Here is a 24,561-nt window from a genome sequence, read left to right as displayed (position 1 = left end):
GCCACAGCGTTTACCATCTCCACACGCCTTGGTGCCATTACCTTCGCAGTACTGTATTTGAGCCCAAACAAGCCACTGCTGGAAGCAGACCTCCGCACATTGTCATCCTTCGAAAGCCTCATCATTGGGGCAGATCTCAATGCCAAGCACCCAGCTTGGCATTCTCATGTGTCTAAGCCCAAAGGCCGGCTCCTCCTTGACCTGGAGAGTACTTTAGCACTATCAGTCTATGGCCCCCGCGAACCTACCCATATCCCAGTCCATACTAACTGCCAGCCTCTCGATGTGCCCAACTTCAAAAACATCACCGCTCAGTTTTCACTGGACGTTCTCCACGAACTGGCCTCTGACCATGAGCCAGTACTCTTGCACCTCAGCAATGCTGCCCTTTCATTTTATGTTCATTCCACTGCAACCCTCACAAATTGGGAAAAGTTTGCCAGGGTACTTAATAACACCACTCGACACGACCTTGATTTGACAACACCGGCCAGAGTAGTCCGTGCTGTGGATTACCTTGCCGCCAAAATACAGAAAGCAGTGAAACTTTCCACCTCCACTGCACCTCGAAATTTAACACCCCTGGACGACTTACCCCCTCTGTTACGATAGCTGAAGGTGCAAAAGAACCGCTACCACCGGAGGTGGAAGCAGTTTCGTGACCCTCAGGACAAACGCCAAATGAGACGCCTCCAACGCGAATTCAGCCACCAGATCGCCGCATGGAGGTCTGAACAGTGGGAGGACAGGATGTCCACTTTCCTACTCCACCAAAAATCTGACTGGCCTTGCGGCGTTCTAAGCCAGCGACTGCCCATTCCATTCGCACAGCAGCAGGTTTGTCATATGATACCCTGCAAATTGTGGAAATACTGGCAGATGCGTTCGAGGCCCAAAACCGCCCTCTGGTCCAGAACCTTTCTCCGAACGAACTACAGGAAGAACATGAAGTCCTGACAGCTGTTGCTGCTTTCCGCAACCGCCCACCCCAGTCTGCTCCCCTTCTTACGTCCATGGCATCCTTCGACGGTAACGTGGCCGGTCGGCCCCTGTACTGGATGGAATTTTAAATGAACATTTTTGCCATCTTCCCCGCACACCAGTCATCTTGTTTACCAAGATTTTAAACTGTCGTCTCACATCTGGCCTTTTCCCCCCTCAGTGGAGACAAGCCAAGCTGACTGCGATCCCCAAGAGGTTCAAGGACCCTACAGTCCCCACCTACAACAGGCCCGTCAGCCTCCTAAACACTATGACGAAGGTCCTTCAATCTGTGATCTTTCACCGATTTTTCCAACCTCTTGCGGCAGCTGGGACGATCCGTCCTGAACAATTTGGGTTCACTTAGCAACTCTCTGCTGAACTTCAGGTCCTACGGATCACTGAACACATCAGCAAAGGCTTCAACACTGCCAAGTCGACAGCTGCCGTTTTTCTGGATTTGCAAAACGCCTACGACAAGATCTGGCAAGACAACCTCGTACACAGTATACTGACACAGACCCCTATACCGGATATTTATCGTGGACGACTTCCTCCGTGGTAGGACTTTCCTAGTGGCTCATCGGGGAATGCGTTCTTGCATTCGCCAATTGTCGACAGGCCCTCCGCAAGGATCGGTGCTATCTCCCATTCTTTTTAATATCTATGTCAATGATATGCCGGTCATCCCTGAGAGCCACCTTGCACAATACGCTGACGACACAGCACTATACACCACTGGCCGCGTTACTGACGCCGACGTCGCCCGCCTCCAGCGACAGGTGGACGCCACTATCACCTGGTGTCGGACAAACAAAATAGCTCTGAATGTCACCAAAACTACGGCAGTTTACTTCACGAAACGGCGCCCAGTCCTCCGCCGCAATATCTCGATTGCAGGTGTGCAGGTGCCCTGGACCCCGACAACCACCTATCTCGGGGTCCAGATGGACAACAAGTTGCTCTTCCACTTTCATGCAGAGTATGTCACCAACAAGAGGCAAAAGCTAACCAGTGCTTTGTACCCGCTCTTTCACAGTAGGGAACTTAACCTGCATACCAAGCTCCGCATTTACCGAAGAGTTATCCTGCCTGCAATCACGTATGGATCCGCTGCATGGGCCACGATTAGTGTCAGCAGAATGCGGACACGGCAGCGCCTCCAGAACAAGGTGCTCAAGTGGAGCCTGCACGCCCCGCCACTCACGAGGATTGTCACTCTCCACGAGGAAGCGGATATCGTCCCCCTAAAGTCGACCATACGCAACAACGCGCGGCGGCTCCATGAGAAAGTGGATGCCCTGCGGGACACTGTCCATGGGTTACGCACGTTGGGACCACACTTCCACGCCCCTGGCATCGACATCCGGTTCCCCTAACCATCCTAGAGGAATCGGATTCCGACCATGGCTAATGATAGGCCTGGCACGCCCACCACGGACGCATCCTTTGGTGGGACTAGCCCCCATTCTACGTCCAATACTTTCCAATCACACCTGCCTACGTTAGGCTAATTTTTTCTGCCTGACTTATGTAGTACTGTCACCGTCAGAGGGTGGTACGGGCCTACTAGTCCCACTTCCATACCTCCAAAGTGAATTGCAGAGACGTAGTCTCTGCCTTGTGGATAAATTTACTGCCTCACCAACACAGTTAGACCGCAATAGACCGGTGATTCTGTATTGTAACATATCACAAAAAAAAAAAAAAAAAAATCTGTGGCTGTCTCTGCGGTGAGTTCGATCCTTGCCGGCGGGAGTGGCTGAGCGGTTCCAGGCGCTACAGTTTGGAACCGCGCGACCGCTACGGTCGCATACTCGAACCCTGCCTCGGGCATGGATGTCTGTGATGTTCTTAGGTTCACTATGTTTATTTAGTTCTAAGAACTGCGTGACCTCTACGGTCACATGTTCGAATCCTGCCTCGGGTATGGATGTGTGTGATGTCCTTAGGTTTGTTATGTTTAAGTAGTTCTAAGTTAAAGGGGACTGATGACGACACCAGCTAAGTACCATTGTGCTCAGAGCCATTTGAACCAAGTTGATCCTCTCTGTCAGTACTAGGTAAATTTTGATCTATAAGATAATGTCATAGACCAATTGTGTTATAAATGTCAAACCAAATTCACACTGATAGTAATTATTGTCTGTACGACTGCTAAAAGCTTCGTACGTGTCACCCTGTCGCTAAAACAGCTAATTTCGTTCCACCTGACCGGACACTATGTAAGCCAGTAAAAGGTTTTTAAAATGTTTCAAGAAAATCTGAAGAAACAACGGTAGCAAGAAGTTCCGAGGCTATCAAATGTGATACTACTAGCAATGGCGGCAGTGAACAACCAATATACATTTATTTGCAAAAGTTAAGAAATAACAATACAAGAGAAATAACAATACATGTCTCGTGATTACTGGGTGTTGTGTGATGTCCTTAGGTTAGTTATGTTTAAGTAGTTGTAAGTTCTAGGGGACTGATGACCTCAGAAGTCCCATAGTGCTCAGAGCCATTTGAACGATTTTTTGAACAATACATGCTAACTACTACGGAAAAATTGATGAAAGTGCGGAGGTTTGTTGCCACAGGTCTTCCGGGCATGCACAGGATGTTGGACGTCACATGCAGTGAGGTCATCTCACCTATAGCGCCTAAAGGGACTGGTCTCGCCAAACGAGGCATTTGCAGGAACAGGACAAGACAGTGTGAGTCAATCAACAAGTTGTTGCGGCACACGTGCTTATGTTCTTCGTTACATCACGGCCAGAAGAAAACATTTGGATAACTCCGTACGGGGAAGAATCATCGGGAAAGTGGAAGAAGTGCACACATGGGGAAAGTCCCGAATCACAGGCACTGCTGCCAGAGGGAGAGGTGATCGTCCACGGTCAACTGTAGCAGCAGATGACAGCTACAATGCGAAACGGGGCAAGGAGCGGGTGCAGCGCCACCACTTTTAACAAGGTTGGAAGAGACGAGGTCTTACGGTGTGCCGTGCCACGGGGACTGCGTGGTGGGTGATCTCTTTCCCCGACGACCAGTACGTCGTGTTCTGTTGATACCCCCATACCGGTGACACCCCTTGCGAGGAGGGTAGGGACTGGACTGACGAAGAGTGGAGTCACGTGCTCTCCTCGGGTGAGTGCAGAGTCAGTATTAGTACTGCTTCTGGACTACTCTTGTACGCCAAGAGACGGAAACATGTAATTTTCGATCATTTCGATGGTCCAGGTACAAGGGCATTTCGAAAAGTAAAGATACAATGGTTCGCAGTCCTTAAAGAGAACATTTATTTGGAAAACGTAAGTTACATCTTATTAATTGGATAATTTGTTATTTTTCAACATAAGCACCCCCGTTATCCAAACATTTGTTAGGTCGGTGCATAAGCTTTAGTATCCCACAGTCATAGAAGGTTGCCGCCTGTCGTCGGAACCACATTTCAACTTCATCTTTGATCTCTTCATCGTCGTGGAATGATTTTCCACCAAGATGTGACTTCAGGTAACGGAAGACATAGAAGTTGGTGGGCCCAAGGTCCGGTCCGGGCTGTATGGCGGATGGTTCAATGCGTCCCATTCGAACTGTTTGAGTAGTGCTTTGGTTACGAGCGCTGTGTGAGGCCGAGCGTTGTCATGAAGCAAGCGAACTCCACTTGTCAGCATTCCCCTGCGTTTGTTTTGAACTGCACTTTGAAGACGTTTCAGAGTCTGGCAATATGCAGCAGCATTAATGGTCGTTCCAGGAGGCATAAATTCGAACAGAAGAAAGCCTTGTCTGTCAGGAGCTATGATTTTCTTCGCTGAAATCGACGTTTTGCATTTCTCGGCTTTTTGTGAATTCGAATGGCGCCTTTGCATAGATTGGTGCTTGGATTCAGGAGTATGGTGATAAACCCACGTCTCGTCACCTGTCACAATGTGATCAAGGAATTCATCACCTGCTTCAGCATAGCGTGTGAGGAAGTTGAGTGCAAAGTCCATCCTTTTCTTTTTGTGTTCTTCCCTTGACAGATTTGGAACCTAGCGCGCACACAATTTCCTGACTTGACAGTCACAACGTCTTAAAGAGTTGTCATTGAGACGTCCGGTATGATCTGATGCAATTCTTTCAATGTGAGACGTCTATTCGCACGAATTGCTTCCCCCGTTCTCCGAAGAAGGGAAGCCAAGATCACAGATGGCCGACCTGTTCTTTGTTCATTATGAACATCGGTCCTACCTTCAGAGAAATGACGACACTATTTCGTTATATTTGTCGATTCATAATGTTCCCTTAAACAGAAACAATTTCTGACCTTTTATATGAAGAGAAATATGACGTAGCGCACTTCGCATTTGGCGGGATTCTGAATCGGCGCAGCCATTTTAAAACAACCTACTCCAACGAGAAGCAAAGTTCAACTGCCGAACGACCGCGAGGAGAAAGCTAACGGTTCAGTGTTAACACCAGTGCTGCCAACTTGCTCGCCAACTCTTCTGTTCCTCTGGCGTACGATGTATCTTTACTTTCCGAAATACCCTCGTATTGTGGGAAGGCATACTGTCGCACGTGCTTACCGCTCTCCTAACCTTTTAACGCGTTACGCTCACCGGTGAGCTTTGTTGTGAAACTTTATACCTTTTTATGGGTGCAATTGGTCCTGACTTCATTTTTATGGATGACAATGTCCGACCGCGTCAAACAGCGCAGGTGAAGGAGAGTATTTGTGGCGACTGGGCTGACCTGTCCGTTCCCCCGACTTAAATCCCATCGAGAACGTGTGGAACGCGGTGGGGGATTCATTTTGCAGCACATACGACTGTACCAACGACCTTCCAATATGAACTTGTCAGCCGCGCTGCTGGAGGAATGGAACTCCATACCAGAAGAACTCCTTACCAACCTTGTGGACAACAAGAGAGCCCGTTGCAGAGCATGCGCTGTTGTCCGTGATGAACCACCCTTTTAAGAACCATGACAGGTCATCTGTAACGTCCAGGGGACCATCATAATTCGCGGTGACTTCAATGTAATCATTGACTTTCGATAATAGTACCATTTCTGTTTGTCTCAACGCGTATTTCTTTCACTTGGCTCATGCAGACGTTCTTTTTACGGGTGGTCCAAGTTTAATTGCGGTATTTTACTTGTCAGTGACACAACAAGACTAACGTACATTTTTAATTTTGCATACCAGGGTATTAAAACACCTGGTTAAATCCGCAGGCCAGAACAGGTGGTTGGAAATGTGGAAAGGAGCCATAAATGATCTGCTGTCAGTTACACTCGAACACGTATAACTTTACTTAGTTGGACAAGCATTACAGAGCAAATTTCCGAGCTTAGCTATGGAATGAATATGTCACACAATCTTATGGCTTAAGGGCACAATCTCTTTAATTGTTAAAACAGCTGAAGGCCCATAATTTAAAAGCACAACTATAATAAATTTTCAAAGGCAGAAAGCTCAAAGCTTTATCAAAAAAAGTTTTAAATGAGGCTGAAGGCCCAAACAGTCTAACATTTAACAAGTAAGGAAATTAAATTTTAAGACCGCAGAAGGCCCATGATTGAAAAACACCATTACAACAAATTTTCTAAGGCAGAAGGCCTAAAGATTTATCCAGAAAAAAGAAATGACGCTGAAGGATGAAGGGTGGCTACACTGAGTCACAGCGCCAGAGATTACGCCAAAGAGTATTATTCAGCCGCCTCCACTGACAGTTGCCCCTGAGAAGTTGCGAGGGGAGTTTTAGTTTTGAGGTAGGCGTGATCTGTGCTTGTTGTGACGTCGATAGAGTACTAGTTGTTCTGTTGCGTAAGACACCATACGTTATTTGACTGGGGATGTTGTATTGATCAGAGTGTATTTTTCATCAATATATATGAAGGTAACGAATTTTTTTTTTATTTTTATTTATTTAAAACTTCCTAACTAACAATGCCTCTTGGTCACAGGTTCAGTCAACAAAGCGTCTGGCTCATGTTCTTGTGTTAGACTGTAATTCTGGTTTCTATATGCAATTATAATATTTCTAGTTTTTTTATTTACATCAGTGTAAATCGTGTTTAAAATATCATGTCTTATTGAGGGAGAACCGTGCCAGATGTGTACGTTGAATCATACTTCCACACACAGAACAGTTACATTTGTACTTTGTTGTTTCGTAGCTTTTATAGTTGCTGGGTACTTAATTTTTAATTGTATTAACGGAAATTTCCTTTCATTCTTTGCTGTTATTCTGTGCAGTCAGTTTGCGTACTAATATTGTTCAGCGCCAACCGGTTACGAGACTGCGTAACTGCACAATCAGCGACAAAAATTAAAATTATTTGCATTTTATTTAATTAAGCCCTCATGCAAGGTCCAAACAATGCAAGACTTAACAAGTACGAAATTTTAAACTTTAAAACAGCTGAAGGCCCATTACTTAAACCCAACTAAAAGCATACAAATTCAAACCATCTTCTATGAGCCATTAAAATACACATTCAAACACCAATATGAAAAGGCAGCACAGCCAGCGACGCTCAGAAGTTTCCGGGGGCCGGTCTGCAATAGAAATATTGTTCGCTTAGGGGGACAGGTAGTCTGCCTTACTATATCTGATCCGAAGGCAACCAAACTAAGAGACAGTCAACAGACCCGCCGACGAGACGACTTGATTTCCATCCGCCTAGTACTCAAGGAACTCCAATGCCAAAACGCAAAAGGCGTAGTCGCCCACAACCAATTATGCATAAGCTATCAACACCACATACACTTGTTGGACAGGGACAACACGGTGAGGAAAGGACACTGCCTGAATTTTACGTCAGCGGCCAAGGTATGTAACAAGAACGCTAACGGCCACAAGGCAGAAAACTCGGCTGAAGCACTTGAACTTCAAGTAACAAAAATACAGTTAAACTCCACCGGATGGTGGCCAAACTTTTGCCAACTCGAACACTCGCTGTTCCTCACGGAAATACCCCAACAGCCAACCATGAAAACCAACCTACAATGTGAACAAATTGGCTTCGGTAATTAAATCACTCAACTTTGATGTCCTGGGTCAGTGAGCCACGAACCTCGTACCAATCGGAACAGCTCTCACACACTCCGATACTGCGTAGAGACCGCCAACGGGTCCGGCACACTGCGCCGCGCGGATATTTCCTGGCTGATCCACACCAACCGACCGACTCACTGCCAGTACGCCGACAGCATTTAAAATAAGTTGCCAGTGGAAATGACACCAACTACACACACAGGTTCACAAACACTTGCACGAAGACTTGAACTACACTAAGCAGTGGCTGTGCAGTCACGAAGATAATTCGGAAGTCGATATAGACACACAGCCAACCCATAAGCAATCGGTGAAACCAGTTCACGTCGTCCGGTAGGACGACCGACCTTCGATCCATGAAGACCGTCCCGTGCTCAAGTAATGTGTGGCTGAAACGGCCGAGCGAACCATGAACATAGGGGCCTCACTGCTGCTCCAAATTAGCTGAACAAATGCCGCGTTCCAACTCCCCAACTGGGAAATCCGAACTGCCCTCCTGGCATGTTCCAATTCACTCCACTACAGACAACAACCGGTAAGTAATAGCAGCGCAGCAAAGAAAAACGTGAGGGCTATATAGAAATGCGCTGCTGCTGCCCCTCACGGGCAGACATAGCAGAAACTCAGTGACAACAGAAATTGAAACTAACATAACGAGGTGGCAGCACGCAAAAAAAGGGGATGTAAAGTAAGATATGCCACGAGCGCCAGCCATGCACCGCACAGGTATACGGACGGAACCAAATTCTGCTGGGGGCCATTCCTCATGTGTGCACGAAGCGTAAGTACACTCCTGGAAATTGAAATAAGAACACCGTGAATTCATTGTCCCAGGAAGGGGAAACTTTATTGACACATTCCTGGGGTCAGATACATTACGTGATCACACTGACAGAACCACAGGCACATAGACACAGGCAACAGAGCATGCACAATGTCGGCACTAGTACAGTGTATATCCACCTTTCGCAGCAATGCAGGCTGCTATTCTCCCATGGAGACGATCGTAGAGATGCTGGATGTAGTCCTGTGGAACGGCTTGCCATGCCATTTCCAACTGGGACCTCAGTTGGACCAGCGTTCGTGCTGGACGTGCAGACCGCGTGAGACGACGCTTCATCCAGTCCCAAACATGCTCAATGGGGGACAGATCCGGAGATCTTGCTGGCCAGGGTAGTTGACTTACACCTTCTAGAGCACGTTGGGTGACACGGGATACATGCGGACGTGCATTGTCCTGTTGGAACACCAAGTTCCCTTGCCGGTCTAGGAATGGTAGAACGATGGGTTCGATGACAGTTTGGATGTACCGTGCACTATTCAGTGTCCCCTCGACGATCACCAGAGGTGTACAGCCAGTGTAGGAGATCGCTCCCCACACCATGATGCCGGGTGTTGGCCCCGTGTGCCTCGGTCGTATGCAGTCCTGATTGTGGCGCTCACCTGCACGGCGCCAAACACGCATACGACCATCATTGGCACCAAGGCAGAAGCGACTCTCATCGCTGAAGACGACACGTCTCCATTCGTCCCTCCATTCACGCCTGTCGCGACACCACTGGAGGCGGGCTGCACGATGTTGGGGCGTGAGCGGAATACGGCCTAACGGTGTGCGAGACCGTAGCCCAGCTTCATGGAGACGGTTGCGAATCGTCCTCGCCGATACCCCAGGAGCAACAGTGTCCCTAATTTTCTGGGAAGTGGCGTTGCGTTCCCCTACGGCACTGCGTAGGATCCTACGGTCTTGGCGTGCATCCGTGCGTCGCTGCGGTCCGGTCCCAGGTCGACGGGCACGTGCACCTTCCGCCGACCACTGGCGACAACATCGATGTACAGTGGAGACCTCACGCCCCACGTGTTGAGCAATTTGGCGGTACGTCCACCCGGCCTCCCGCATGCCCCCTATACGCCCTCGCTCAAAGTCCGTCAACTGCACATACGGTTCACGTCCACGCTGTCGCGTCATGCTACCAGAGTTAAAGACTGCGATGGAGCTCCGTATGCCACGGCAAACTGGCTGACACTGACGGCGACGGCCAACACCGCGGTGCCTGGTGTGTCCGCTGTGCCGTGCGTGTGATCGTTGCTTGTACAGCCCTCAGGCAGTGTCCGGAGCAAGTATGGTGGGTCTGACACACCGGTGTCAATGTGTTCGTTTTTCCTTTTCCAGGAGTGTACATGCAGCAAATAATATGTGATCTTTCCATTGTTTTGAATTATTTATGTCATAAGCCTCCAATGCAGAAGTTGAGATCTTGTAGCTTTTGACGAAACCGAGTGCTAGATAAGATGTACCATAGCTACATTCTAACCTTCCGAGGCTCCTCACACTATACAAACATAATTAATTTTAAAAAATTTCCAAGTCCAGAGGCCAGTAACCACATTCGCTTCCGCGCAGATTTTGGTGAGCCCGCACTGTCCACCATTGATCAGCGGATAAGATTGAACTAGCCATGCATTGCGTGTCGGAAATTGGAGCAGCTGCGAGGGGATTCCAAAGATGCTACGGCTATGGTCCCATGTGCCGCGGCAGTAGTAGCATTGAGGCTGTCGGGCACTGACAATATCGATCTAGCTTCTTCCGGCCAATGTGCAATACGCACTGCAACCACACTTAAGAAACATGTAGCATCCAAATCTCACTGCGTTTTAACTTGAGGTAGAGAACCATACTAACGTCAAGCATGTACCATACAATATCCTGAAACCCCTATATAATGACGAGTTGACCTCTAGATCTCACGAGAGGCAGATCCGCCTGGGTTTATACCCAGGCGGGAGATTAGGATGTTGTTAGTAGAGAAGTAGTAAGAGCAAAATTTGTCGGCCAGCAGAGCTAAGTGACTTCGAACATGGACTAGTTGTTGGATGTCATCTGAGGAACAAACGAACTAGGGACATTTCGAACTTTCTAAAACAGTTCAAGCCGACTGCTGGTGGCTTAACTGCACTGGGGGAACGCGATGGAATGACAGCAACTACATCCAGAGATGGCAGACCTCAAGTACCGACGAACAGGAGCCGTCGAGCATTTTCGAAGGTAAAATTAAAGACTATGGCCGAGGCCATGCCAGGATTAACGGCTGACTTCAGGCAGAGTGCAGCATTAAGCATTATTCGACGCTGTGGCGTGGGGAGGGGGCGAGGGGGTTGCTGTCGCCTGCCCTAGGCACCTTTTACACCGGGGAAAGATACCTGGTGTTAATTTCGACATCAGAGAAAGTCACTCGGGTATCGCAAAGTGCTTCCAGTAGTCTTTTTAGTACGGTGACTGCACCTACAGAGTGAAAACGAATGGGGTACAGTCGTTGGGCAGCTCCTCATAAGCCACACATTTCTGTTGTCATTACTGAGAATAACACCACTGGACAGTAGACACATATGGATGGGCAGGGACACTACGAATGTAGTGTGTGGACGTATAAGGTAATGTGGGTCTCGCTGGAGGCGTGCGTGAGATAGACCCTGCACTCGCACTATCCTGTGTGCCCTCGGTGGCTCAGATGGAGAGAGTGGTCTGCCACGTAAACAGGAGATCCCGGGTTCCAGTCCCGGTCGGAGCACACATTTTCACCTGTCCCCGTTGATATACATCAACGCACGTTCGCAGCTGAATGTATTAATATATAATTGTAATACCACTGGACAGTGTATGACTGGAAACAATTGATATGGAGTAATGAAGCACTGTTTACCCTGTGGAAAACCGATGGAAGGGTTTGGGTTTGGCAGAAGGCTGAAGAACGTTATTTGCTATTGTGTACACTGTCAACAGTTCAGAGAAGGTAGTCTTGCGGTACGGGGATGTTTACAATAATTTGGGTACAAAACTGACTGCTCATTTGCACTTTAATATTTTGCTTTTCGTACAACGTGACATTATCTTTGCAATTCATTGCGTGTTTATACTGTGGACAGTTTCGGGTTCTTGAAACAAGACCTTTGCTCCACTTCTTTGTGTCTTCACTGATGCATTTTGTACCTTTGGAGGGGCCATAAGCCAATGGGAAACGTTCGCGGGTGTCGAATGATAAGGCGATACAATTTCAAAAGAGTTTTCGACATTTGTTCATGTTTTTCTGTTTGTGGCCAGTCTAGACTATTTTGCTTCTTGTTTGCTCTGGCATTGATGCAAGCTGTGTCGGGGTATCTACAATGCTGAAGATTATGGGTGAGATCTATTTGCGATGGATAGCTTTTTTCAGACTTGAATTTTATATATTCACACAGTTTTCTTGTTACCACTCTCCGTACGAAATCTTCAGTGGTATCCATCCACATGGTGACACGATGGCTTATAGTTTGCTAACTTTTCGTGAAATCGAAGCTGATTATAGGATCGAGTAAAACCTTTCCTACTTGTCGCGTTACAGATTTACTTTATCATCCCCTCCTACATTATAATTGATAAACTGTCTTTCTGGTAGTCGTATATATCGTCACCCCATTCGAGAGACTCACGCTGTATTAACTATCTGAGAACCCGTGTGGGCATTGTGCATCATCTGCAGTGATTTAAGAACACTGTAAATATCATTCGTACATATACTCTGAATTATTTCGTTCATGTTTTATCTTAAGTAACACAGTCACATACTACGGTTCCAGCATCTTTCTCGCACTTGTTACTGCTGGGCTTGGTCACATTTATGCTGAATTACTCACATACTACCTTTGCAAATCGTTAGCAACAAATACCCGGTCCACTGGACGGATTAAGGTTACGGTTGAGCAAAGTACACTGAAGCTCCAAAGAAACTGACGTAGGCGTGCGTATTCAAATAAGCAAATGTCTAAATAGGCAGAATACAGCGCTGCGGTCGGCAACGTCTATATGAGACAGCAACTTTCTAGCGCCGTTGTTTGATCGGTTACTGCTGCTTTGATGGCAGGTTACCAGGATTTAAGTGAGTTAGAACGTGGTGTTATAGTCGGCGTACGAGTGATGGGACACGGCATCATCGAGGTAGCGAAGATGTGGGGATTTTTCCCGTTTGAACATTCCACGAGTGTACCCTGAATATTAGAATTCCGGTATAGCGTCAAATCTCCGACATCGCTGCCGCCGGAAAAAGATTCTTCAAGAACGGCACCAACGGTGACTGAAGAGAACCGTTCAACTTGACCAAGAGCAACCCTTCCGCAAATTGCTGCAGCTTTCAGTGCTGGGCCATCAACAAGTGCCGACGTACGAACCATTCAGCGAATCATCATAGATTTGAGCTTTAGTTACCAAAGGCTCACTCGTGTACCCTTGATGACTCAGGGAGACAATTCTATACGCCTCGCTTGGACACGTCAAATGTTGCCTGGTCAGAGGACTCTCCTTGCAAATTGTATTGAGCGCATGGACGTGTACGGGTATGGAGACAACCTCATGAATCCATGAACCCTGCACGTCAGCAGGGGACTGCTCTGGCTGGTGGAGGCTCTGTAACGGTTTGGGGCATGTGAAGTTGGAGTGAGATGGGACCCCTCGTCTGGATACGACTCTGACCGGTGACAAGTACATAATCCTTTCTGATTACCTGCAAACAATCATGTCCATTGTGCTTTCCGACAGACTTGGACAGAACAATGCGACACCCTGCACTTTCAGAATTCCTCAAGAGTGGCTCCAGGAACAGGCGTTTGACTTTAATCACTTCCGCTGGCCTCCAAACCCCCCAGACATGAACGTTGTTGAGCATATCTGGAATACCTTGGAACGTGCTGTTCAGAAGAAATCTCCACCCCTTCGTACTCTTACGGATTTATGGACAGGCCTGCAGGATTCTTGGCGTCAATTTCTTCCAGCAACTACTTCAGACATTAGTCGAGTCCATGACACGTAGTGTTGCGGCACTTACGCGTGCTCGCGGGGGCCCTGCACGATGTTACGCAGGCATACCAGGTTCTTTGGATCTTCAGTGTAAGTTGTCGGATGCTTTTCTGCAAGCCTGATGATTACTGAAAACAATGCACAGTCTTCTGATATATTAGCGTGACGTCCTGTGCAACAGATGATAGCGAGTGCTTCCATGTTTGTTATATAAAGCTTTTGTTCTTAAATCATTTCCCCATCTCTGTCGTTTACTGAAGTTCTGGAGTAAATATTCTTTTCAAGTGTAAATTTAGTGTTTACAGATACAAGGTATCATCCTCATAGCACGGTATTGGCTATAAGCTGAAACAACTTTTACAACTTTTGGACCGGTTCTCTATAATTGATTATATACTATTTGAGGTTTAAATACTTTGCTACGCACTATTCATTTCTGTTGCGCCTACGTTGAGTAAATGTGGGTCTATATTTTATTAACATTAATGTATTTGTACGGCATAAATATTCATATTTTACACCGTGACTTATTACTTCAGGACTTTAATTAACTGCTTGTGATAATGGCTCATTTGTATTAAACGAGGGATCGCTTACGTTGTGGAGTAAATGCGCTTAAGTAATTGGTAAATGTGGAAGAATATCAACAAATTTTGCAGAATGGTGTGTTGCATATAATAGAGGAATATATCGGAGATAAAGACTGCATCAGCATGACAACGCACCCTGACGTAAAGCAGCATCCGTGGGACACTGATGTATGGGCAATAAACTTCTTGGAGAGGACTGTTCGTCCTGGAGTCACGAACTGCACCCAATGGAACGCCGTTGGTACGATTCAGAACTTAGACTTCGCCCCATACCCTGGTGTTGCATCGCTGTCTTCTCTGGCTGCGGCTCTTGAAGATGAAGGGACTACCAGTCTTCCAAACACATTCGGTCACCTAATTGGAAGTGTTCCCAGGAGTGTTGAAGCCATCATAAAGGCGAAGGTTGGACGCTTCCTAACTTAAAGAGCACTAATAGGAACCCACATACTTCTGATCAAACAGTATAATAACATGTACATGTAAGTGACACACCACATTGCTGTCGTTCGACTAGATACAACAATCCTAACAATTTCTATACTGTTTATTTTCCGCTGTCGGTAAATTACCGCTGTTATACCGCGTTCAGGTGGTCGTTGTCAGAACTTTTGTAATTGTCCGCCATTAGAAGATAGATGGATAGCCGAGTGACTTGTCTCAATGTACGACAGCTGTCACTTGACCGTGGTATAGCATCTCAGACACACCATTTGTGGAAAATAAACAAGAGCTCTAGACGATGTCAGAAATGTTGTCTTTTCACAGTCTACAGACTCAGAGCAATATTTTGAGAATACACACATAATCACGTATAATGTATTGATAAAATGTGGAGGTAGAAATTAAAACAAAAATAAATACGGTTGAGGAATATATATTAAGATATTAAGATGTTAGTGTAACCACTGATAAAATTGTAACAAATTTTGTATCTGTGGATGTGGTCTTGTATAAAATTAGAAAGGACTTCATAATAGTGATACCTTCGTAAAAAAGTTAAGAAAGAATGTACCCCTGTAAGCTGTTACATACGAGGTGAAGGCAACTCTGAGACAGTTGTACACTAAACGACTGCCGCGCTGCAGGCTCTACGAGACTGGATTACCACAAACAAGAATTTCAAAGAAGGAAAACAAGAATAGAAACGATATGTAGGGATTCTTTCGGACGGTGATTAATACCCGGTAAATTCTTCCATGAAAGCAGAAGGGCGAAACATTATCGTAAGCCCGGATCACTAAAACACTGCATACAGTCCATCTTCTGTTTTGCACAGCTCTTACTATCATTGCCAACTATTCCGCTGCGGCTGTTCCCAGCGGAGGTTCGAGTCCTGCCTCGGGCATGAGTGTGTATGTGTTTGTCCTTAGGATAATTAAGGTTAAGTAGTGTGTAAGGTTAGGGACTGGTAACCTTAGCAGTAAAGTCCCATACGACTTCACACACATTTGAACATCTGAACTATTCCGCTAAAGTTTCCTTGCACATGTTTATTGTTTTTTATTACAATTAAGCACGTTTCTTAATGCTCATTACGTTCAGCTTCGAAATGTTCGACGGCGTTCCATAAGTTCACAGCACGAGACTTTCGTTGAGGTTACGAGTGACCTGATAAGCTTTTCTCTCTGGCAGTACGAATTGTAGAACTCCCTTTGATATTCAGCACACGCCTAAAAATCTAGTCACTAATTCTGTGCCCAATTTAAGATGCAACTGGGCAAAAATGTCTGGAAAAGACCTTTCTTTACGTTTTATAATGTAACGTAGGGAAAGCGACGGTCGTTTTGTGGCGGCAGCGTTACAGTCTTACCTCCTGTTGTTCCTTTTCTGATAATATTTTGTTGAATTGCGAAACGATATTACATTTTAAGTAATAGAATCATATCCTATGTTAAAGGTAGACTGAAAATCTCTGGACGCAAGAGCGTTGCAGCCTGAGAATCTGATGATAAAACGTCTCGATAATTCACACCATTATCAGGCAACATGCACAAATTCGCGTTTTGTAAGAAATTTAGATGTGCATTTAGGAAAATACGGACTGCAATAGGATCTGCTGCAGACTATTCTAAGCTGTGAAATGCAACGGTATGCTTTGTAAAGGATGTTATTGTTATAAAAACCGGAAAAATATTATCACTGTCAAAAGTTAAAGGACTGTAATGTAAGCCATGAGTAACAGTTTCAATATAGAGACCCATGCTCTGAAGCGTCACACAAAGACGATACAGCGCGTCCAAACCTTTCACTATGTCAGCTTTTTGGCAGCCAACATGAGTCTGTACGCTGTCGGAACCCATTGCAAACTCCTTGCCCTGAACATAACAGTATTCAGGAAGTTAGATGAGGTCTCATGCGTCCTCGCCTATCACAGCTGCGCTGTAGGGGTGGATATACGCAGTCAGCATTACACCTCACGTTCGCTGATATATCCTGACATTACGTTTTATGGCGTCACCGGCGTCCATTCCCGTCACTATGAAGATCGATTTACGAACCATTCAATAATGCTTTCCAAATGGCAGCATTGACAGAGGCAGTCAACGAAACAGGACGGAGCGTCAGATCGAGATATATCGGGAAGCAAGTTTTGACGTTCATCTTTTTCTTCGTGGGCTGCGTTGGGGTGGGGGGGGGGGGGGGGGGTGGGAGGTGAGGAGAGCGGTGTATTCTCCTAACATCGGAAACTAATATATTTTCGTCACGCTCACTCATGTCACAATAGTGCAGTCCGTGCTTTAGTGTTTTCTTAGTCTTTAATGTACTATTTCGCTTTGTTTACGTGACACAATACAAATGTTTTATGACGACTTGGATTGAGCGTTCTTTCCTGGGGACCTAGAAGCGACGGAGAGGCTTCGTCCCCGCCGTAGCTTTCTGAAAGCGAAAATTTGTATATTTTTTACAGTAACTGGTGTGAGCTGACACACACGTTGTGTATAAGTAAGTGTCTAAACTGATGAAGCAGTTTTCATTAAATAAACTTGTCTTACGTGAAAATGTCAGCCTCGTTGAAGGAGAAATGTACAGTTGAATCTGACGTTAGTCACTACGTAAAGGGAGAACGAAATGGATGAAGTAAATAAGCTCTATGTACAACCTCCTCCCCTTCCCCCCTTAAGAAACTGTTTTGACGTGTCAAAATGGTTCAAATACCTCTGAGCGCTATTGGACTTAACATCTGAGGTCATCAGTCCCCTAGGACTTAGAACTACTCAAACCTAACTAACTTAAGGACAGCACACACATCCATGCCCGAGGCAGGATTCGAACCTGCTACCGTAGCAGCAGCTCGGTTCTAGAATGAAGCGCTTAGAACCGTTCGGCCTCAACGGCCGTCGCTTTGACGTCTCACACACTATACATTTTGAACTGGGGACCTAGAAGCGACGGAGAGGCTTCGTCCCCGCCTTAGCCTCACAGGTACGCAACCTCACAACAGGAGGCTACAGCAGTCCACCAAGCCCACCACCACCCCACACAGAACCCAGCGTTATTGTGCGGTTCGGCACCCAGCGCCCCTCCTCCACCCTCCGGTAACATCTCACACCAGACGAGTTTAGCCCCAATGTTTGCCAATTATGGGGTACGCGTAAGTGGAGACAGTGTTTGCGCAGCAATCGCCGATTTAGTGTAACTGAGGCGGAATAAGGGGAACCAGCCCGCATTAGCCGAGGAGGATGGAAAACCGCCTTAAAAACCATTCACAGACTGGCCGGCACGCCGGACCTCGACTCTAATCTGCCGCCCGGAAAGCAGTGTGCGATACTGTACAGCAAACCGGGTGGGCATCATAGCCTAACCCGGATAGGCAAACAGACTTGTTAACGTCTCGCCTTGTGTGAACACACCACCATTCGACGATGTAGTCGGCTGATTTCCATTCCGTTGACCTTTACTGTTAATCAGTCTTAACACTGTACATCGTTAAAATTTTTTGTCAAGGATTCCCATGGAATGGCCAAGCTGCAGGTGTTTGCTCGCACAACTTGCACTCTTCGATTACAGTACTCAATCAAGACAACCTCTGCCTTCGTTTAAGTTCTGCCGCTATCCTTTTGTTGCACCCTGGCTATAACTGACCTGGCAGATAAAATCTGTAATCCTATCAGCCGTCGACAGACAACGGAGCTCCGTACAGAGGAAACGCATCTGAAGAAACTTTCTACTAAATTCAGAGGGACTTGCAGTGCCTGGTACACATGCCTGCAGCTGCCCTCAACGTAAGTAATTTGTGAAAATCCAACCGACCCTGAATGCATTACTCTCTGATAGCTAGTGGATATGCAGCAGTTGAGCTACTGAAAGGCAGATCCCAGCCCAACGAACTCAGCTACTAAACTAATAACTGTCATACAATGGACTTCATGATAGGAAGGGGGCGCTCCTGGTAGGTGAAACATGGGTGGTTAGCCTTCACAAAATCAATAAAGTATTCTCCCATGGAAAATGGATTCCTTAACTACTAAATCAAAATCTCGGCCCAAGTAAATCCAAAATATATTTCAATCATATTGAGTGTGCATTGTCCGCCCCACGGTCCATAAAGGCTCGTGGAATGCAGACCAGATGAAGGTCATGCGTGATATTAGCTGTCGTTGACGTGGTTTACACTTCAAGTGCTATTTTTCGGTGGTTTTCTGACTTCGATTGGAGAACTGTAAGTCTGGCCATTCATCTATGCCACAGTGACATAACAAACCCGGACCACAGACTTGAATAAATATAACAGAAATTACTGACTTCGTCAGTTAGCAGAATGAAGAAGATATAACGTGTATTGCAGCAAGAAAACAAACTAAAAATAACCTTGGCACGGACGAAATGCAAATACAATTTAAACTGAATGTGTTTTGCGAAACAACAAAGAAATCGGTAAGCGATCTAAAAAAATGGAAATTAAAAGTATTTAAAAACCACATAAGGGGCAGACTCGTCATAATTTAAAGCAGGCATATGGATTATAAAACTTTATTAAAAAATTTAGACGCGAATGAAATTGAGAAACGTTCAGAATCGTAAAAATCTCTCTTATGCAAACGCTGAAAAAAGAAGCAATTATCTGGAAAAGTGGTGCAAACAGCGCATGATGCTGCACACTTAACTAGAGCAAGTACAACAAAAGCTCAAACAGAAATGTAGAGTTGAGCAAATGTTAGGAGAAACGTTGGCTATTCGACTTACAGTCTTCGGCCGACGTTTGTTTAAAGATATTTCGGCCTTTCCAGTAGAACGAATGGCTGGTATTTTCCAAGATTCATGCTCCATTTCTGGTTGCGGTGAACCTTAGACTAACAGCATAGAAAAATGGTGCAAGAATTCGAGGAGTTCTTTAACTGGTTATTCCGTTAAGAGAGCTCAGTAATACACACAGTTCATCGTGAAATTTATGATATTGTGGAAAAAATCACAGGTGAGGTTTACAATAGCTATTCGATGAAGGAAAGGGGCCTGGACATTATGCTTCTTCAGTAGAAACGCTTTACCGTGTCGGAAAATTATTACAAAACGAGCCTGCAGAGTGAGTACACATTGTAAAAATCGAGGCACAAAATGTTAGACGCTTTGCACGTGCCAACATTATTCTCTCTACAACGTTCAAATTATCCTCTAAAACTATTACCCTACGTAGAAAAAACACTGGATTTTAATCACCGAATACTAAATACTAGATACAAATCATCTTCAATTCGTAAACATACTTGAAGACAGGAAATTAGTACATGATTATGTAATTCCAATTTAATCCAGGATTCATAATTTTTCTTGAAGCTTTTGCTTAACTTTCAACACCATGTGTCCTACTAGGTTTTGAGCAACGAAGTATACCATCCATATCACTTTCCTGAAAAACAAATACATCAGTGACACAGTCAGGTGTCCTCGGGACGACATGGAATTGGGTAGTGGAAAAAGGGTCAGACAAGAACATTTCACACAACTATGAGAATTTACAGAAGCCTTACAAGCAAGATTCCGCTCATTAAACTGTAAAACAGATGTAAGAATGCTTATAATGCGACATATTTGAAGGAGCTTCGTTTTCATGATGAAATTGTGCTGCTTTCCTTTAGTGCAAACGATCTTTAGTAGGTAATCGAAGTAAACGGACCAAGTTTAAAAAAAAAAGTTTGTGGAGCCAGTTGATAAATGTTTGTAGCTACCAGGGACCAGTTTTGTCATGTCGGGAATTTCTGTGATTTTTTTTCCCTTTTTGTCACACGTAGTTAAGGTGAGTTGAAAACGATACGCTAAATTTCAGAGGACGATGTGAACTGGAAGTTATGGAAAAACGATTACTAAATCTGAAATTTTTCGGATGCTGCAGTTCTGAATTCTATCACTGCGCGAATGCGACTTTCTCTTGTCACCGCTTTTATTAGCTTGGGAGGCAAGCGCTGAATAACCGAGCGAAAGCGATCATAATATAATCAGATATCCGTAACCTTATTATATCCATAAAGTTCCTCCCAAATTAGAGTGAGGTATAAACATATAGATACAAGATTTACGGAATGTCAACTTAATTTTATTCCTTGTAATTGCTGCTAAAATGTGAACTATTGATGTAATTTTCCAAATTTACATTTTATGTCTGTAAGAACAGCCGCCACGCTTTGATATAATCAACTCGCCTCGTTGGCCAGTGAATTCACAACCATCAGAGCGGATGCACATTTACGTTCGACCTCCGGCTGGAATCTAAAATTAGCAAGTGTGAGGGACATGGACGGCGATTGGAGGTGAGGGACAGGGAGCGTCCCGAGGTAGTCCGAGCATTTGCGTCTGTGTTCGGTTGGTAGAGTCATTAACGCAACTGCCTATGAAGCAGGAGATTCCGGGTTGAAATCCCAAACCTGAACACATTTTTCACTCGTCGGTGCTGATTCTGCGCGGAGTCCAGATATAGCTGATGTCATTAGCCCATCTCTTTCCTTTCCTGTCTCCCCCCCAACCCAACTTTCTGTTTCTTTAATATGTGACTATATGTGGCACAATAATTAGAAAATTCTCCATGGTTGATTTTTTTCAGTTTTTTTATCGTCGGTGCATTCATAGTCTATGAACTGTTTAAGTCGTTTGTGGCCCTATCATATCTGCCCCATTTTAATGTTTGTTTAAATGTTTAAACACCATTTCATACATCACCTAGTCTCTATGAGTGTTTTCTGTTGACGTCTTCAGTTGTAAAAACATTGGCGGGCTTCCCCAGCTCTTGCGAGGTGACATCGAATGCACAGAATTTCTTTAAACTCGAAGTAGGGTGAGAAAGACCTGTTTCGAAATATTTAACAAGACTTAAAAAGCGCTCCCAAAAAACGTTGCGTTTAACAAACTTTGAAGCGATGTTCCTTTTTAATGAACCCTGCTGCAATAGCAAGATGGTCGCACTTCCTCAGTCATCCAGAAATCCAGGGCTGTCCATGTCAGTTGCGAGCGCCAAGCAACGGCATACCCGTTTTTGTGAATGCGTAGAGGTAAATTCCATTTCAGCTGAAATTTAGCAAATAGATATCAGACTAACTACGAGCTTCCGTTGAGTCTGAAGGGAGAAGGCTGGAATCAGTGCAGACTAGCAGTTCTGACTCGTGTAAATGAGGTATACATCTGTATGCCAAACCATTAATACATTTCAGGGTAGTCAGCTAGCAATAGAGATGCGTAATGCAAATGACTACTGAGACCGAAAGACAAACAAATTGATCAAGGAACATGCTGATCTGAAAGATGTAACGCTAGCAATGAAACAGAGGTGGGCGAAACAAGCAGACTACCATAGGGATTGAATGCAGATAAGAAGACTATGATTCGAAGATATAAGAAAATACCAACTGAAAGGTCCAACGGACGATGGGTATATGACAGTGAAAACATGCAGGATCAACATTGAGCGTATAACTGGAGACTGTAAAACATGGCTAAGTTTAGAGAAGTTTGTCATGGCATGCTTTATCCCGGCTAGTGGCAGCTCATACAAAATTTTACCCATGGGCTCCTATGTGGCAGCATATAGGCAGGTAGTCATAACTAAAGTGGATATATTACTTTTGCCGATATAAATTGAACGGTTTACATAAATATAATAAAATGAAAATAGTGATGGTAGGAGTGGGAGTCGAGCCCATGTTCTCGAATTGCGTCACTATGACTGACAACTTTCTCTCGATCTCGGAACCTTGGTCATGATACCTACCATTTTTTTATATGTATTACAGATTGTGTCATTATGGGAGGGGCTGGACTGTGAAGCATGCAGGGTGTGCAGCTAGAGGCCTGGCCGCGTCGTTGTTATATACAGGGTGGTCCATTGATCGTGACCGAAAACACTACAAAGAACGAAGCTCGTCTAGCTTGGAGGGGGAAACCTTATGGTACTATGGTTGGCCGGCTAGATGGCTCTGCCATAGGTTCAAAAATGTTCAAATGTGTGTGAAATCTTATGGGACGTAACTGATAAGGTCATCAGTCCCTAAGCTTACACACTACTTAACCTAAATTATCCTAAGGTCAAAAACACACACCCATGCCCGAGGGAGGATTCGAACCTCCGTCGAGACAACGCTGCCATAGGTAAAACAGATATCAACAGAATTTTTTTAAAAAGAAACCCCATTTTTATTACATACTCTCAAAAACGTCGGTGCTGAGAACGCTACATCAACATCGATTGCACCCGTACCATATTTGTATGCACCAGGAATTCCATGGCGACAACTTTGAACGGCGTGTACAGTTCTGCCACTAGACACAAGAGAAATTACGGGACGATGACAGATTTCTTGCACTCGTTCTATTTAATGACGAAGCGTCATTCACCAACTGTGGAAACGTAAACAGGCATAATATGCACTATTGGGCAACGGAAAATCCACGATGGCTGCGACAAGTGGAACATCAGCGACCTTGGCGAGTAATGTGTAGTGCGGCATTATAGGAGGAAGGATAATTGGCCCCATTTTATCGATGGCAAACTAAATGGTGCAATCTATGCTCATTTCCTACGTAATGTTCTATGTTACTACAAGATGTTTCACTGCATGACAGAATGGCGATGTACTTCCAACATGTTGGATGTCTGACACATAGCTAGCGTACGGGTGAAGCGGTATCGAATAGCTTATTTCATGGCAGGTGGATTGTTCGTCGAAGCACCATACCATGGCCTGCACGTTCACCAGATCTGACGTACCCGGGTTTCTTACTGTGGAGAAAGTTGAAGGATATTTGCTATCGTGATCCACCGACAACGCCTGACAACTTGCGTAAGCGCAATGTCAATGCATGTGCGAACATTACGAAAGGCGAACTACTCGCTGTTGAGAGGAATGTCGTTACACGTATTGCCAAGTGCATTGAGGTTGATGGACATCATTTTGAGCATTTGTTGCATTGATGTGGTATTTACAGGTAATCACGCTGTAACAGCATGCGTTGTCAGAAATGGTAAGCTCACAAAGGTACATGTATCATATTGGAACAACCAAAATAAAATGTTCAAACGTACCTACGTGCTGTATTTTAATTTCAGAAACCTACCTGTTACCAACTGTTTGTCTAAAATTCTGAGCCATATGTTTCTGACTACTACAGCGCCATCTATCACGAAGCGAAAAAAGTGGTCCAACTAAAACATTCATATTTCTCTACGTACTACACGAATATATAATAAAAAATGGGGTTCTTATTTTTTAAAAAAAGTTGTTGATATCCGAGCAGTCTAAGGCGCTGCAGTCATGGACTGTGCGTCTGGTCACGGTGGAGGTTCGAGTCCTCCCTAGTACATGGGTGTGTGTGTTTGTCCTTCGGATAAGTTAGGTTAAGGAGTGTGTCAGCTTAGGGATTGATGACCTTAGCAGATAAGTCCCATAAGATCACACACACATTTTGAACCTATGGCAGCGCCATATAGCGGGCCAACCATAGCGCCACCTGGTTTCCCCGTTTAAGCTCGACAAGTTTCGTTCTTCGTAGTTTTTTTCATTTGACGCTTATTCGGTGAGATGTTTGGCCCGGTCACGATCTATGGATCACCCTGTATATAAAGAGTGGGTCGGCGTATAAGGTCTTTCCTAGGGTGGAGAGCCGTATGGAGAGAAGCCTGTGGCATAAGCAGGCAGCACAATATCTTACATTCAAA

This window comes from Schistocerca gregaria, chromosome 3 (assembly GCF_023897955.1).
Source record: "Schistocerca gregaria isolate iqSchGreg1 chromosome 3, iqSchGreg1.2, whole genome shotgun sequence".
Taxonomy (NCBI): Eukaryota; Metazoa; Arthropoda; class Insecta; order Orthoptera; family Acrididae; genus Schistocerca; species Schistocerca gregaria.
Note: the sequence above shows the minus strand (reverse complement) of the source record.